Source organism: Meleagris gallopavo, chromosome 6 (genome assembly GCF_000146605.3).
Source record: "Meleagris gallopavo isolate NT-WF06-2002-E0010 breed Aviagen turkey brand Nicholas breeding stock chromosome 6, Turkey_5.1, whole genome shotgun sequence".
Lineage (NCBI taxonomy): Eukaryota > Metazoa > Chordata > Aves > Galliformes > Phasianidae > Meleagris > Meleagris gallopavo.
The window spans coordinates 32,059,292-32,077,315 of NC_015016.2; the positions used below are offsets into that span (position 1 = coordinate 32,059,292).

General features: G+C 35.9%; 1 long non-coding RNA gene across 2 annotated transcripts; it reads left to right on the forward strand.

Moving 5' to 3' along the window:
* Positions 1-1,903: 1,903 nt before the first annotated feature.
* Positions 1,904-17,475, forward strand: LOC109368243. Of its 2 annotated transcripts, none has more exons than XR_002116078.2 (3): positions 1,904-2,364; positions 6,746-6,861; positions 14,908-17,475. It is a non-coding gene; the product is annotated as an uncharacterized LOC109368243 (long non-coding RNA). The 2 variants fall into 2 exon arrangements; XR_002116079.2 differs by lacking the exon at positions 14,908-17,475 and adding an exon at positions 7,126-10,659.
* The last annotated feature ends 549 nt before the right edge of the window (positions 17,476-18,024 follow it).

The following is an 18,024-nucleotide window of genomic DNA, read 5'->3' on the forward strand; positions in this document are numbered from 1 at the left end:
AAGTGGCATCTGGAATTTCTATTTAGTTTGGTTGTCTTTGAAGAAATATTTTAACTGCTTTCTTGAAACTATTAATATATCTGCCTTTTTAATTATGGCTACACTAATCCACTACAGAATGAAGATTTTAGTCTTTAGAACACTCACTGAATATTCGGGGGAGGGAGGGGTGGTGGAAGTGGAGATAAAGCTATTGAGGGTAGCTGAGAGGAAGGGGATGGGAAGAAAAGGGAAAATCAGCCAATTTGGCACCCTAAAGGGCCTACATCTGGAACTGGTTTGTTTTTAAGAAGCCTGTGGTATCACATAGAAGCTTGGAAACTTGCTCTGAGGCAGTAATGGAAAGGTTTTAACTGGAGGAAAAAGAAAAGAGAGGACACCTCCTTTCAGACCTGTAGTTTTCCAGTAGACTTGTGAGGTTAGTGATTGTACCTCAAATGCAAACAATTTTTAAAAACAAAAAACATGTGTTGACTGTCAGTTTTTGATTGATCAAAAATCGAGCCTTACTGAAAACCACACAGAGGATGTATTACCAAGCCTCAATTATATGTTTAGTAAGAACATCCAGATGAATCTCCCCTGGAGACAGTATTTTTTTTTTAAATCACAGCTTTCTGCATTGAAGTCTGGAATACCAAAGCTAAATCCAAATCTTCAAGTCCTATTTAAAAAAAAAAAAATCCATTACCTCAGGAAGAGCAATTGTTCTCCATTAAAACTGCAGTGCTGTCTTGGAAAGGCAAAAAGGCTAACCTAAGAGAAAATGTTATTCTAAACTGTTTTAGCTGAGAAGAGGTATTAAAATAATTACCTTAAGCAAAGATCAATTATTGTATTTGAATAGTATTTTTTTATTATAGCTTCTTGCAAATGCATTTGTTATCATAGTAAAAAACTTGGAACAATTAAGAAGTCAGTAGACTACTGGTTATCATATGTACACAAGCTACAGATATGTACACTGAGGACTGCAAGTTTGATCTTTCAGTCTTAATGAAGTTGCCCACAGACAGTAAGTTAGAAGAGAAGGTCAGTACTCCCTACTGGATTTCTTTCTGGTTTTGTGACTTTACCTCCAGAAAGTGCAGAAATTGTTTTTTGTTTTTGTTTTGTTTTTGTTTTGTTTTATATATTTAATGCCCATAATCCAGCGACACAGTCTTTATAACAACATTTTGCTCCTGCTTTTTCAGGCTTGCTTTCAGATACAGACACAACTCAAGTTAAAGGTACAAATACTGACCATTAAAGAAAAATTCTGATAGTACTTTTATTTTTATTTTTTTAATCCAGTCAATTAAAGCTCAGTAGAACACGTTTTAATAAGAATGAAGTATATGTCTAGGGTAACAAACTGAAGCAGTTTCTTCAGAGAAAAAGTACTTGTCTCTTGAATTTAGAATGTGTATTTTGATTTGAGACAGAAACATAATTTAAGATGGTTAATTAAAACTGGTAACATTTTTCTCCTTTGGTTAAAAATAAAATAATATAGTACAAAACTTAATTGATGTTTCAGGATATTTTTTTTTTCCGGGGAAATAAGAATCTGATAGCTACAGGCTCTGGATGCTTAACTGAAGATCTTTAAGGCCCAAAAGAGGCTCTATGGACCCTACCTTGGGGGTGCACAAAGGGCAATATACTTTCAGGTGTCACACAAAAAATCTGTTGCAATGGGAAGAATGAGAAAATAATACAATATGCTTTGTATGATTATATAGTATTCAAGTATTCAAAACAAATATTTCCTGTCCCTGAATTAGCTGTTACACTTAGAAAGATGCTATCATTAAGGAAACTGCAGGAAATAAGTTTTTACCTTATTAATGCTACAGTTCTACAGGTTATTAGATATAATTTATTCTTCATTTCTGGATTGACATCTTGAAGTATTTGAAATTATCAATCCATGCCACTGACTCAAGATAACGCTCCTTGGGGGTAGAAATAGTATACATAGGAAGAATTATATCCAGATAAGAAGTGGGAGGGCTGCACAAATCTGCACAAAACTTTAATTTAGTTGTATGCGCATACATCAAATATCATCTTTATGGTAGCATGATTGCCCTTTTAAGTGTCCCTATATTTTTTTTGCAGAGTTCATGCTATTCCTTTCTTGAAGAAAGGAATGTGTATGGGAACTGTTGATCATAGCCTGAACCTCTGATTAACCACCTGAGGCAAGCAATGAGTCAGCCACAGGAGTACAGGTGAAGGCAATTCACCAGTGCTACCGGAAGGGGTGTAGCCTGGCTGCACCTCTCCTAGATCCCATTTAAGTGCTGACTGCCACTGGGGAAGGATCTCTTTCTGGAGATTGCTCCTTGTGGAGTTTACTGTGAGCCTATGATACTGGTGAGCATTTCCATTTATTCTGATGATCTTTCTACTGTGATAATCTTACTAAACCTAATCTCTGTATACCTATTGATTGTACAATTGTCTACCTATTGATTGTACAGAATGCTATTCAACAGGTTTATGAACTGTTAAGACTTGACTCAGCCTCTCTTTCTTATTTATTGATAGACAAATAAGAAACTCATGTTCATCTATATCATAAAGGAAAAAGCCTTATCAATAAATGATATTGTTGCTATGAAAAGCATACTGAGGAAATGTATTTTCTGCTAGCTATACATTAAAATGTTGCAAGGGCATGGGGAATTGAAACTGTCTTCATAATGGATCATAAATCTTAAAAATGATTTGAATTCATGGATTAAATGTCAGCTTTGAAAGCTTTTGGTAATTTATATTGAGTCTTAGAAGAAAGTACATTTCCACTGCAAATCAAACTATTGCATTTTCATATTCTGTTTTAGTTATTTCCAGAAAAACGTTCTTCAAAAGTATAACCTGGGGATGCTTTTTCTGTTTATAAGTTCTTGACAGCCAGTGTTGCATATCTAATTAATAGAATTGCAAAGATTAGAGGCAGAAGAGAGCTAGGGAGAGCACTCTCTCTGAATGATGTGCACTATATGCTCAAAGGAAGATAACACTAGCTGAGTGAACCTTTGGTTTTTTAGGTGCTGGTAAACAGAATTCAGAGCCCATCATGATTTAGCTAGAGAAAAGACTGAGTCAGGTAGAAGGAATTCAAGGATTGTGGCAAAACTTTACAGAATTTGCAAAAGAAGTGATTTATTAGGAGTATTTGTTAACTTGACATGATTATTTGGAAATGGGGTAAAGAGAAGGCAGCTCCTCAGGCAAAGTCTGAAGTATTGACAGATAAATCACTTACTGCCAGTAAAAGCAATACAAGGGTCTTCTGGCTTTTACACAGACTTCAATCAGATTTGAATACACTTATTTAATGTCAACTTCAAACATTTAATTGTAATTCTAGAGTTGAGTTGCATTAAGTGCCTCTGTGATTGAAAGAGTTTGATTGATAGGCATGTTTGAAGGCTATTCAAACTACTTAGTATCTGGATTGTCCCTTTGGTATTGCCCTATTATCTCCTCTCTGATGGACATAATCTGAGACTACAGATTGAGGTTCTTCGAATGTGACAGGGTGAATCAATGTTTAATCAGTTAAATTCATTTTCTGCTTATGAAGAGAAGCAGAGATTAAATTATTTATGGTGCTAAATTTTACAGGGACAGAACAGTGTCTATTTATTGTAGTTTACATTTAGTTTTACTGTACTTGTTGCTATAGTAGCTAAGGAATTTTCTTTCAACAGATTTCTTGTATGTAATTATGAAAAAGAAGAAAAGGTAGGATAAAAAAATATAAATTCCGTAAATAAGTAAAAGAAGCTTATCTATTACGTAAGAGTCAGCAAACCTATCCTAGAACATGAATCTATAGGTGAAGATACAGTCTCCCTCTTCCAAGAATCCAGCGTTTCAAGTTGCTTTCCACTATATTAACTGCTTTTGCTTTCCTTTTACACTAATGGCAGAATCTCTTTTCTGACCTAGGAGAGCATTTTGTTTCCACAGTAGAGTCTGAAGTCTGGATTACAACAAAAATGTCAGTGTTACCTTACGGCTGCAGTTTAGACTGTGATCTGAGTTAATTACTACTTTATGGTCATTTTCCAGAGGACTGGGAACTACATCACAGCTCTTACTCTTCTAGTGGTCCCTAGAGGAAGTCTAACAACTGCTAGAACTCCTGAGGGTGACAGTGCTAGTCTTTTATTTGTGGATGCCGTTCCTTTCCTATAGGATATAAACATTCCAAGAGGTGTTTCCAGAGTAGTAACCCAAGTAAGTTAATACTGACAGCTACACGTAGAGAAAAGAAAGATATTGAAGTTAAAAGCCAAGTGAAAATATATATAAATTAGCCAGAATAGCTGTATACTTTTTTTTTCCTTTTTTGTGGAGCCTAGCCTTCATTTGGTTAGCACTGAGTAGAACAGTCTTATTAAGAATCATGGAAACATATGCAGGCTAAAAGTATGTGGACCAAATCATCAACTCTGTTTTGTTGCCTTTATAGCACTCAAAAACATACTCTGAGAAAGCGCAGAATGCAATGAGCAGTTTCCCATCTGAGAAGAGGAAGCAGGAAAGTGTAAAGACATGGAAAAACACTATGGAAATTAAAAGCTCTTTCATTCTCTTATAAAGATCACTGTAGGATGCTAAGGTGCAAAGCATTATTTGAAAGTTGGAGTCATGGGCTACAATTGTGACACAGACTATAAAAACTGACTGTTTAGCAAATGGCTTTCTTAGGCACACAGACGAACAAAAGAATCCCCAAGTTCATGAGCAGTAAATGAAAAAGGTTCCATATATGGTCAAAGTAGATTTATTTTGTATATTCAGCATATATTCAGAATCTGAATGAGCACTGACATGTGCTGGCTTGTTAATTGGTAGTTATTGTACCATACACAGATACACAGAGCTGCTAGAGAAAATAAATACTGGAAATTGAAACAATCCATTGTGACAATTTATTGCAGAGGTACGTAGAAGCAGCAATGGAAAATTTGAAATAATATTTTATATAACTTCATACTTACACGACATACTTACATTAAAAGACAGTCCTTTTCTCCTTGAAAAAGAAATGAAACTTGATAACTGGATTCAAGTTATTAAGACAAAGTTAACCCGGATATTAATATTCTCAAATGTTGCTGGAACAATTTCCTCACCTATATAAGGGAAAAATATGTTAAAGGTTGAGCTATGCTGTAGTCAGAAGGTAGAGTGGAAGAGTGGGAAGGATATAACTTGATTCTAATTGAAAAAGGAAGACAGGAGTTTTGGTGAATAGCTTTTTAAAACTCTGTGATGGACAAAAAAAAAAAAAAAAACATTTTCATGTATAAAACAGATCATTTAAGTGAGATGAGTGTTAGTTACAGCTATTTTAGGCTGAACTAATGCATTCCTGAGTTTTTTTTAAAGCAAAAAAGGACTGCTGTTGACATGTTGCGTTTTAAAGGCACAGGAATGTGAAAGAGCTTTAATGTCTGCCTCAGTGTGAAAGTATCATGCTGTGTGTGAGTACTGTTTGCTTTCCACATTGTTTGTGTGAGAGCCAAGTGTTTTTTGCTTGTATTACTCTGAGTGATATGACTGCAGGAAGTACAGAAATATGTGGTCACTTGTGAGTGATGTTCTTCCTGAGGTAAGGTCAGTTGTACATGTTTTTCTCTGCCAATACTCACATACTGGAGACTCATAAATGAACATGGCATGTGCCTCCCACGTAAATCTATGAGGTCACTTGATCCTAACTGACCATTCAGTAGTTCATGCGGGGTATTGGTTCTCTAAGATAAGTTCTGAGGAGAAAAATAAGATTTGTAGGTGGATAATCTACTCCATTACTTTCACATCAGTTTGATTATACAGTTTTTTCTTCAAAGAATCATTAAGGTTGGAAAAAGCCTCTAAGATCATCTAGTCCAGCCATCAAACCATCGCAACCATGTCCACTAAATCATGTCCCTCAGTGCTTCTTATACCTTTTTCTTGAAAACCTCCCAGATCAGTGAGTCCACCACTTCATTAGGCAGCCTGTTCCAATGCATTACTTCTCTTTCAGAGAATAATTTTTTTCCTTATATCCAAAGTGAACCTCCCCTGGTGCAACTTAGGGCTATTACCTTTTTGCATATCACTAATTACCTGTATGAGGAGGTTGTTTCCACCTCACTACAACCTCTTTTCAGGCAGTTGTAGAGATCAATGAGGTCTCCCTTGAGCATCCTCTTTTCCAGACTAAACAATCCAACTTCACTCAACCACTCCCCATAAGATTTGTGTTTGTGAAAGTCTGGATAGACTACATCCATAGTATTTCACTCATTCACTAAGCAGATCACCTGCTAATAGGAAATCAGGTTGGTCAAGCAGGACCTGGATTTCATGAGTCCATGCTGGCTTGGCCTGACCCCTGACTGCTCTGCATATGTTGTATGATTGCACTCAAGATGATCTGCTCTATGACCTTCCCCAATACCAGGTCAGGTTGATATGTCTGTACCTCCCTGGATCTTCCATTCTTGTAGATGGGCATCACACTGGCAAGTTTTTAGTAACCTGGGACTTCTCTGGTTAACCTGGACTGGTTGATAAATGATGGAAAGCAGCTTGGCAATCAATTCCACCAGCTCCCTTCATACTCTCAGGTGGATTCTGTCTGGTCCCATGAACTTGAGACAGTCTGAGTGGAGCAGTAGGTTGCTAAATGTTTCCATTTGAATCATAGGGATTTAATTTTATTCCTTATTCCTGTCTTCTATCTTAGGAGACTGAGTACTTTGAGGATAACTGGTCTATTAAATATAGAAGTAAAGAAGGCATTGAGAACCTCAACCTTTTCCTCATACTCAGTGATAATGTTCCCTGACACATCTAATTAAGGTGAGAGTTTCTCCTTGGCCCCCCTTTTTACCATATTATATATGTAAAACCTTTTACAGTAATATATTTGTAGAAACTTTTATTATCTTTAATAATGTTGGCCAGATTAATCTCTTACTGGGCTTTCACCTTCCTGATCACCTCTCCACATACCCTAGCAACATTCTTGTATCCCTCTTAAGTTGCCTGTATCTTCTTTCAAAGGTGTTAAACTTTTTTCCTTTTCTTTTCCTTTTCCTGTGCTTTTACGATTTCCTTCTTAAGGAATTTCTATCCTTCCTGGACTTCTCCAGCACTGACTTCCAATGGATTCTCCCAGACGGTATCCTAAACTGTTTAAAATCTGCCCTCCAAGGGCAGGCAGAAGTTTTGCTAACCCCCCCTATGGTGCAAACAAAGACAACGACAGTCTTTTTCCTGGAATACATGTATTATAGAACAGGATGATAAAAGAATTGATTCACCCCTTCTGACAACAGCTCAAAAGAAGGGCAAACTCAGATGCAGCTGAGCTTCTAACCCTTAATTGAGAGAGAGAGAGAGAGGAGGGAATGAATCCTGACTCTACCCCTTCTGCAGGTGCATTACTTGCACCTGAGCTCCCTGAGTTAGCCAAATCTGGTGCTCAACCATTGGTTAAGGCTGTGACCTGGCAATTCTAGGGCATTCTCCCCTTTTGATTTCAGGAAGGTTGAAAACTTTACCATTTTATGGTTGCTGTGCTCAAGTTAGCTTCCAGGGATGGTGTTTCTAACCAGTTCTCTGTATGTGAAAAGCAGGTCTAACCATGTCCTTTCCCAGCTAGGTTCTCTTTTGAGCTGTTTGAGGATCTCATTTTTTTTCTTTGTTCTTAGGGAAAAATAATTACATTGAATACAAAGAATCAGAGTCAGAATTTGGTGTGAAAAGCAATAGAATTATGATATGGGAGTTGATAATTCAATTAAATATCAAGCTTTTGTATGGTCTATCTCTTTGCATGTTCCCTAATCTGTGTTCCTGACACTTTAAGAGAACAAACAGAATACAGAACAAACCTGCTTAATGTCTCAACTTTTAAACATAAGTATCATTTTAGATAGCTATTGCCTTCTTCCACTGCTGTTTAAAATGTTTGCTTATGCTACATATAAGGCTGAAGATCTCTGGGGAAACAAATGTCTTATTTTGGGATTATAACTTATTATTTGTAGAGACTATAAGGCTAAAAAGCATCTCAAACTTAGGTGTAGTGGGTGGTGGGATGAACAGCTTGATACCCTGTTTTCACAACTACATTAATCTTAACTGGTTTGGTTCATTGCAATCTCCCATCTGTGCTTATATTGACTTTTGAGATAATCAAATACATTACTTTACAAATTCCAAAAACCTTTGGGACAGAGTAATGAATGGATCATTGACTAAACTGCAGTCAATAGGCTATTATAATTTCCCTTAATAAGCAATATTGAAGAGTTCTACTTCATGTGAAGGATTACTGTGACTAAACAATAATTGTACCAATTTAAAAAAAAAAGGGAAAGAGTCTCATAATAAGGAAATGACATGAAAAATTATACATGTGATAAGAGTAAAAAAGTAGTTTACACAGTCAGCTTAAGTTAAAACATAGTGTTACATTTGGATGACAAAGTAAACCAAATTTGTTGCCACATATTGGGGATGTGTGAACTCATCTTGACTGATTTTGGATTCTGTCAAATATTGTGCACTTAGAAGCTTATTTGTGAGTCCAGTATTGCTGTATTAACATTTCAGTTAATGTATCCTATGACAGAGAGTAGAAGGTGAGGACAGTATATCTAACAAGGACAGTAGTCCTGAGGAATATCTTCTCTGTAAAATTTCATTCCAAATAACCCCCACTGACCCATCATTTATAGCATCATCAGACTTTTCAGTATGTTTCAAAAAGCTCTGAGACTCTTGGCAGAGGAAAAATAAAACTGTTATGGTCCACCACAACAATACAAAAAAATTCTGTTAGTATAGCTATTGGAGGCATAGAAAATTAAGTTCCATTTTGGGAAGATTCTCATTTTGTAAGAATGCTGAGTAGTCACAGAAAAATGATACATGAAATGGAGGAAGTTATTAAGGGCTTTCCACATACAGAGAAACTTCTTAAAAGAAGGTAGTTATTGATTTTGTGATTACTGGGGAACATTCAAACTAAATGACTTCTGTGAGTGTGGTCAGATAGATGGGTGTCTGTATGCCATTAGTTATACTTGTCATTAATTGAGTTTGTAATTAATGGAAGGCTGCTTTTTTGGAACCTGATCTGTAAAGGATTGCATGGGAACATAAACAATGTGAAAGTTAACAGTTTTCATCTGATAAGGCAAAAGCAAAATATTTATAAATTATGTAGTTATGGGTATGTGGGAATATTTAGGTGTTCTGTTTTGTTTTTTAAATGGTAAATTTTATATGTAGCTGATGCAACATAGTGAGAGTTGCAGAAGCAGGTGTACCTTCAAATAGCTTATGAATGCAATCAATAATGCAAGCTGATGAGGAGGAGCTGAAGAGCTCTAGAAGCAAAGGAGAGAACAGCAGGCGAACAGGGCAGCACACCCCGCTGCACAACGTGTCCTCTCCCTGGCCATGTCTGGGAGTACCTTGGACAGCGATCCCAGCACTGGAAGGGTGGAAGTTGTGTTGCACTGTGACATATGCAATGAATTAAAAGCATTGAGCTGGAAGCAGTGGGTCTTCCATTAGTGGATATATTGCTTCCGACTCATGATGGATGTCTTCAAGGTATAAATCAAAATGGTACAGAAAAAAAGCTGAGGAAGGGTAATTTACAAGATTGTATTAAGAAACAGATTCAAGGGATATGTTAAATTAAGCCAGTATCAGCAAACAAATGTATCAAGGCTCAGTCAGCTATTTGGCATCTCTTTTCTCTCACCATGAGGTAAATGACTAGATAGTGATAAAAGACTTTAATGAAGTGTTCTCTAAGATAACTTTGCTAGTGTAGAAAGAAAGGAGAAAGGGCCAAATCCCTCTGTTTATGTTTAGTCTAATGTTAAACAGATGTTCATAATGTAGAATTTAACTGAACTTCTAGAATATTAGATATCAAATGATGATAGTTAACTTTTGTGTGATCTGTGCATTTTAATTCAATTAATTATAAAGCAAACTCTTTAGGAAGCAGCTGCAGAAATTGTTTTAGTATAACTATCAAATCTCCTTATGAGGAAACCCTTAACTTTCAGGGTTTTAACATGAATACAATTGATAATGGCATTGAATCATATGTGGAAAAACCTTCTGAAGTAGGTTTTATCTGGGAAAAGGATTCACCATAAGAAGTAGTTACAGCTAGGCAAATTCACACTGGAATTAACTGACAACATTTTAACAGTGAAAATAACTAAGTACTGAGTGCAAGGAGTAAAAGGTGGATGGGAAGTGATGTCTTTCCTTACTGTCTCTAGTTCAACTTCTAAGATGTATACTTAGGTCGACTAAAATTTCACAGTATATGCATTCTCAGTGAAACATATGTAGATTACTTTGAAAATAATGCTGTTCATTTCCATGGAAACTACAACAAATACAAATAGCATAATAACCCTAGTTGATAAATTCTCAGCTATGAAACTTTTCAACACACTCACTACCATTAGTCCATTTATGTGGTTGAGCTGATCAAGATGCTCTTCCTTTCATGGCATGATAACTGTGCATAGCCAAACCAAAAGTGGCTTGTCTTTCATGTTGCTGTTGCCACTGCTGAAATGTGCCACCCATCACTTCACTGTGCTGACATCCACTGTTAGGTCTCCATAAATATTCAGCAAGTGTCAATGAATGTCAACATGAGCATTTTTTTTTCAGCAAGAAAGAATTCAATACCATACTTTTATACTCATTTCCATGTCAGACACTATTTTGTCAGAATGCTCTTCTGCTGCCATCTGTTGTATAGCAACTAAATGTAACCAAATATTGATGGGGATGGTTCAACCTTTACTACCATATGGTAGTAAACATCCATCTCTGACACTGTGGGCCAAAATAATAAAATAGGAGTCATTAGTTTTGGAGCAGTCCTCGAAAAATCCTGAGATAAAAAGGAAATTGTACCAGGTAATTCAACAGCATTCTGTGGCCATAAACTCTGTATCAGGTCTTAAAGTCTGTGAATTCTGAATTGATAACAACTATTTGTGTTCATTAACTTTTCCTGAAATCTCCCAATGGATTATGCAACATTTCCTCTTTCCTTGGAACTCAGAATCAATACAGGCCTGCTCTTCAGACTCTTGTCCTCTAGTCCTAAGTGTAGAATCAAGCTCTTGATCTTGTTGAGCTTTATGCTGTTTGATGACTGCCCTGCTGTCTAGGTTGTCAAGATTCTCTGTGGTATTTTCATGGTTAAAACAAACTTTGCAAACTAATGCTTTCACTGTTAAAAATAACCTACTGTATGCTCCTGCCTCAGACAAAGAATGGTGGAAAACTGCGAAAGTCCAGGAGAAGAATCCCATGTGAGTTAGATTAATGTAATTTTGAGGTAGGGAGACAAAGAATTGGGGGCCATGGTGTGGATCTAATAATCTTGTGAATGGTCACTACAAGTTCCCGTCAGACTGGAGCATCCAAGGGCTGGATACCTCTAAAAGTTTGTAATAACTGCTGTTAAGGTTTCTCTGAGGGATTTTAGAATGTTTTGCAGAACTTCTTGCTTGCCTTTTGTGCTTAATACAATAAAGCTGCAAGGAGACTGTGAACGGTTCCTATTATCAAATTGTATAGTATGCTTATTATAGTAATGGAAATCGCTCTGGAAATGCACTCAGCAGTGGAGTATAAATGACTGTGTGAGAATGAGTTAATCAGCTGTCTTTGTTAAATGTTTTTCCATGTGTGGGAGGCCTTGGCAGTTAATGCACTTTATTCTGATTTGCAGCTACTGTCATCATTGTTGTGTGTGATTGATATGTCTGCCTTCATAGATTTAGAATTTGACACTGACACTAATAAACAGTTTAAAGTCACTGATAATTTCAGAAAAGACACCAGAAATTGTGGAGGACAACTTTTTTTTTTTTTCAAACTGCAGCTTTGTATTCTGGGAAGGGTGGGGTGAAATGGCTTGCATTTTCTTTTGGCGTACAGGTATTATGAAAAGGCCTGCACTTTGACTTAACTGTAGAAATCAGTAGAAGCAAAATAAATTCCTTTCCCCTCACTGCCAGCTCTCCAAGGTCTTGGATTTCTCAGGGCCAGTTTTACTAGTAAAGACTGAGATGAAGGTGATGTTCAGTACCACAGCCTTTTTCTTGCCCTCTGTCACCAGGGCACTTGTGCCATTCAGCAGCCAATTTGTTTTTCCTCATCTTCCTTTTACTTCCTTAACCCATACATGTCGCCAAGTCTTTTCTGTAGTGAAACTTCTTCTTTTTTGCTTTTCCATATGTTTCAAGAATTTTTTAACAATTCATGCTTAATTGACATATTTTAATATGGACACTTCATAAATGTACAGGTACTCAAGTATTGTTTCTAATACCATTTAAAAATATGCTTATGCTATCCATTCTGAAAATTAATAATGACTGCACAATCTTTGGTACTGAGAAATGCCGGATTTAAAAAAATATCTTCTCTGGCTTTACTTGAATCTACACTGGAACATCGCAATATGCATTACAGTTTTAAGTTCGCTTATGTAAGCTATAATGCAGAGTGGTTGTATTGCACATGCCTCTTTGTATGTGCTGGTATTCTGTTCCTCTCTAATACACATTCTAGGAAGAAATACATTATTTGAGTTGTATCTCAGGCTTTTTGATTGATTGCCACAAAAGCTATTATATTTCAATATATCAAAGATTTTTTTCCATTAATTCATTTTGGGCTTGTCAACATTTTTGACTGGGTGATACAGAGGAATACTATCATTATATTTTAATGCAGATAAATATCCATTTGGTTAGATATTTCAGTATATTCAAAGTTGGCAGGTCTCGTATAACGAGCAACCATTTTGACTGTAACAAAGCTTTGAATCTTCACTGATGCTTCAGGAGTTGAGGTAGACACTGATGATACCTAATAGTGTAGCACCAGAATGGTTCTCAATGCAATGGATAAAGGAGCTCAAAAACACTCTGGGAGCAAGTTCTGGCCTAGACTTGAAGTATCCTATCATGTAATCTCATAACTTTATCCTAAATCTTAAATAACTTAAATGTTATAATGTATCAACTTTTTTGTCCTGTCTCTGCAGAAGTTACCTGTATAACATTATGAAAATAATTGAGGACATTCATTGATGAAAATTAAATTTATAATATTTGGATATGTTTCCATACAATTACTGAGTTTGATAGTGGATAAAGGAAGATACTATTGAAATACTGTTAACATAAATATTTACATTCCTGAAGGCTGTTTTACAAATGACCTTTACTAGGTGGTAGGTGAAGTCTAACATTTTCTATTATTTCAAAGACGTTTAATTTTGTATATCATCCGTCTATTAGTATGCTTGAAGACGTCACTTTCTTATTTTAAAAGGTTACAAAAAGAATTTCCTCACAGATGCTCAATCTTTAAAATAACAGAACCCATTGTTCTGTCTTGCAAGTAGTTAATGTGTTAAGGATTTTTATGTACATATGGGAATAGAATCTAGAATGTAGAAATTAAGATGTCTAGAACAACCATTGCAGCATTGGGCTATAATCTAAAACAAACTGCCCCAAGGACCATGGCTGAGAATTAATGAATTCTGTCTCAAAATATATGATTAAGAAAACCTAACGGTTTTAACTTTCATAAAAATGGAGTTTTCATCAACTGCTATTAAAAATGGCCAGTGTGTGTTCATAGAGAATGTAGGGCCCTCCTTTATTCTTATTATTTTAAATTTTGATTATTAACATCATATGAAGAAAGAACTTCTTAGACCTTGATAACTGATATTTTATGTAATTTTTGGTAGAAGAAAATGAATTTCATGATCTACTTTGTCTACTTTTCCTTCAAACTAAACTGAATAAAAACATGATTTGTCAGGGAAATGCCACAACTATTCAGCACATCTCTTCTCAGACATTATTACTGGGACCTGTAATACTAAATGTAGTTCATAACTCCCTCAGTGTTATGAAAGATTTCTTTATGCACCACTATTCTCATGAGAATGAATCCATTTTAGAATCCACAGATTTTTTTTTTGCTTTCTCTACCTGAAAGGAAAATGATTTTAAAATCAGAGCTTTCCAAGGGCAGTTGCAATATTCTAATATGTATGTTTTCATGAGTCTTTTTGGGATTAGAGGGGAGGAAGAAATGGGAAATGAGCTAATAATTTGTTGGTGTGCTACAGAGCTCATAAAACAATAATCTGTGAATAGTCCTTTTTATGCTTTTCTAATATGGCTCTGGTAAAGTAATTGCAGTTGCTTGTCTAGAGGCCATTGTGATCTATTATGTGTAATCTTGGAGAATATGCTTAGCACTATATGGTCAAAAAAGTAGACGGATTCTTTACTCTTCCATTGATGAAAGTCTGCTTGAAGGAAAAAGCTTATTTATGTGGCATTTAAGAGGGAGATGAAATGATGGCCTCCCACCGCCTGAAATTTTAACAAGACAGTCTCTTCAAGTTTTTGCATCTATTGATAATGTATGAGATAACTTTTGCATCTCTTTCCTCCCAAATTAGCCATTAATATAGTTCATTAAACATAATCCAATATCTTTTCTACATCTCCCTCTCTAGTCTGTGATTTTGCTTTTCCTAGTATTTGATGACAACTGCTGTGGCAGTTTCTTTGTCCACTACTTTTTCTTATAACTGTGAAAAGCTGTAAGAATATCTCTTATAGCTATGAAAAGAGGTTTTCAGAGGACTTATCTTGTCAGACTTCATTTCTTCTAACTGATATTGTGTTATTTCAAGGGAATAACTCAATCCTAATTGTGGTGATTGATCTCCATGGATTTCCTGTGGATAGTGAGGAAGCAGAATGAGTGACAACAAAATAAGTAAAGTTTTTTTTTTTCCAGTAGAGGCACTTCATAGCTTCATGACATCAACTGCCACCTGAAACACAGATGAACACCAGGACTTACACAGTGTCTATTATAATTATACATATGAATACAAGATGCATATATTTGTCTGATTGTAATATTCTATATTGAGGTTTCTTGCTCAATGAAGACAAAATGGAATGATAAAATTGGTGCCTACTAACATACCTTGCTTTGTAGGAACTTCAAGATATCTTAAAAGTTCAATTGTTCTGTTGAAATGTCAAAGACTCAACAAATAGCAAAAACTCCTTTCTGATAAAATAAAAGAACGACGACAAAAGCTATTTGTTTGCTTTTGGTATTGTTTTAGTGGGATAATCCATACAATGGTCTTTGAAAACGACTCAGGTGTTTTCTTCATACTAATGTCTTTCCATAAGTGTCAGTTGAATACTGATGGTATCAAAGAAATACTGTTTCAATCAGTAGGCACAAATTTGCCTTATAAATAACAACAACAGAAGAAGTGACATAGGTATTTTTTCATGATATTATAGCAAGAAAAATTATGTCTTCTGACTGAGAACATTTACATCATTAAGACAAACAAAACAGGGCTTTCACTCTTCCATTCCAATGTGATTTTGCCAGGAAATATATGAGAGACTTTAAAAAAAATGGACTCATTTGCTTGAATAAAATCTTTAACTTTTGAAATGTTCTATTATGACAAACTACTGTGGTTTTGATGAAATTGAGAACTCCTTTGAAATGTGAGGATCTAGCAGTACAATCCAACAAAGTAATGTGTACTGCTGCTTTAATTTTAATGTGAACACTGTTCTATATTAAAGGTGTCTTGTTTTCTTCATGACATCTGTGATGCAATTCACTGCAAAAAAAAACCTGAATATATTTTTTTATATGACACAAAACATATATTAGAGAAAGTATAATTAAAATGATTAAGAAAAATTTGCACTTATGAACCCAATTTTGAGTTCAATTAGGTTGGAGCAATTTGAAATCTAGAAGCAGAGAAGAGGATAAGGCCGTTAAAGTCTGTGAAAAGATCTCTTTGACTTCACTGGACTTTGCTCATGTACCAAGTGCACTAAAAAGATCAATTTTCTCAAAACATTGAATTGTACCAGGATCTCTTAAGTATGTTAGTTCAATTAAGAAACTTAGTATCTCTTGTAATAAATAGCATTTGCAGCATCACTGACTTATAGGTTGTTCATTCTTACTGATTAAGAAGTACTATATTAACCAGTTGATTTATCTTCTAAGAAAAATGATAGAAGTATGAATAATCAGTTATGAAAGTTCCTATTTAAAGTATTTGAAAATACTAAGAATGCCAATTTTTCTCTGCAGGAGATGAACAAAATCAGTGTTCTGTATTTTCTGTACTGTAACCTTTTATTCTGATAGATAAAACTTAAGATCCTAATGCCTTTTTTCTCTGCTTAGTTAGCAGCATAGGAAAGGCAGACTAGTCATGGTTCCATTCTTCCAAGGAAAGGCTGATGCTAAAATAGAACTATAAGCCATTTTTCTGTTTAATTTCTATAATTACTTCTGTTTCTGTGTTCAAATTCCAAACTGGGTCTTTGGAAATGAATTGCTAAGAATGTATGGGAATTTATACTACTTACTCACAAACCTGAATTATAATAGTATATGTCTTTGGCAAGTCTTCATTTAAGTTTCTTCCATATTTCTCTGCCTGCATTTCAGCCCTGACTTTTAACGTTGCCAGTTTTCTTATCTTGGGCTACTTAGAAACTGAGACTGCCAATTAAATTATAACTTAATAAAATGATCATAATTTGAAGCACATTCAATAAAAACAGAAAGATTCAGTAATGGTCAGTTCAATAAAGATGGCGTGAGTGAATTTTTTAGTTTACAACCATGAAAAGGCACCCAACCCAGTGCGATTGTATGGAATGCAGTGGGGTTACTGTGAAACAATCTCTTTTTCTGTGAACTGAACTTTTTGGGGATATTTATGCACTGTTTTCCTTTACTGTGGCAAGTATGCAATAGTAAAAGTATGCTTTATATTGTAGCTATTACTTGAGGGTCGTGTTTGCAATCTTTTTCATTTTTTTCAGTTCACAATTTGCAAAATTTTGCATAATGTACTACCTTACAGTTGATAGCAAAAAGAGGCTTTAAAGACAACACTCAAAGGAGTTTATCTATAATACAAAAATTCTGTAATTTCCAATTCATACTTCAGTGAATCAACGGCCAAACATTCTTGCTTTCCCTCCTTGCTAAGCTGATAGAAATGCAATAAGTTCATGATAAAATAAAATTAGGACTTTTCAGCCAAGGAAGAATGGAGTTTTAGCTACTTTGACAGTTCAAAATGATGCTGTACATATGATTTGGAATGCAATAAATTTTATGATTGAAAGAGTTCTATAATTCATGTATACAGAACTTCAGGAAGGTTCAGTTTATCAGACCTTTGCAGAGATAGAGCCTTCTTGTTTGGTACTGTAAGATATTCTGTTAATATCAGTGTCTCAAAGCTTGCTGGGGACACAGATGGACTTGTCCGAGTCCAGGCAAGTCCTGGGCAAAGGTGGTGAAATCCTTTGTCTGAAGGACATAGATGGACAAGGCCAGGGGCAAGGAGAGAGAGATAAGCGGTAGCTAAATAGCTGTGAAGCGGTCTTTTGTGTGAACTTATCTCAGGATGATGGCCATCTCGGGGGATGCTCACATGACTCTTGCTCAAGCGCCCAGGGATGTCACGTAGGCAGGAGGAAAAGGAGGAACCGAAAACCATGAGAGTAGGTGTCTGCCATCAGATCCCTCACCACGGAATTCCTGCGTGCTGGCGGACTCCCCTGGGCCTGCTACCTGAGTCCTGCTACTTCCTCCTGGATCGGCTCCGCGACTTCTGCCACCTGCTTGCTGCCCAAGGCCGGCCACGCTGCTTCTTTCTCCCCCCCTGCTGCTTCTACCTCGGAACCGCTGCTGGATCCTGGTGGTGACTATCCCGCTTTACGCAATTTTTGCTTCTTTCCTATCTTTTCTATCGCCCTCCTTCCCTTCCCCGTTTCCCTGATTAGGATTATAATAAACTGGTTGGACTAACATATGAACTGTTGTTTCTTAATCTCA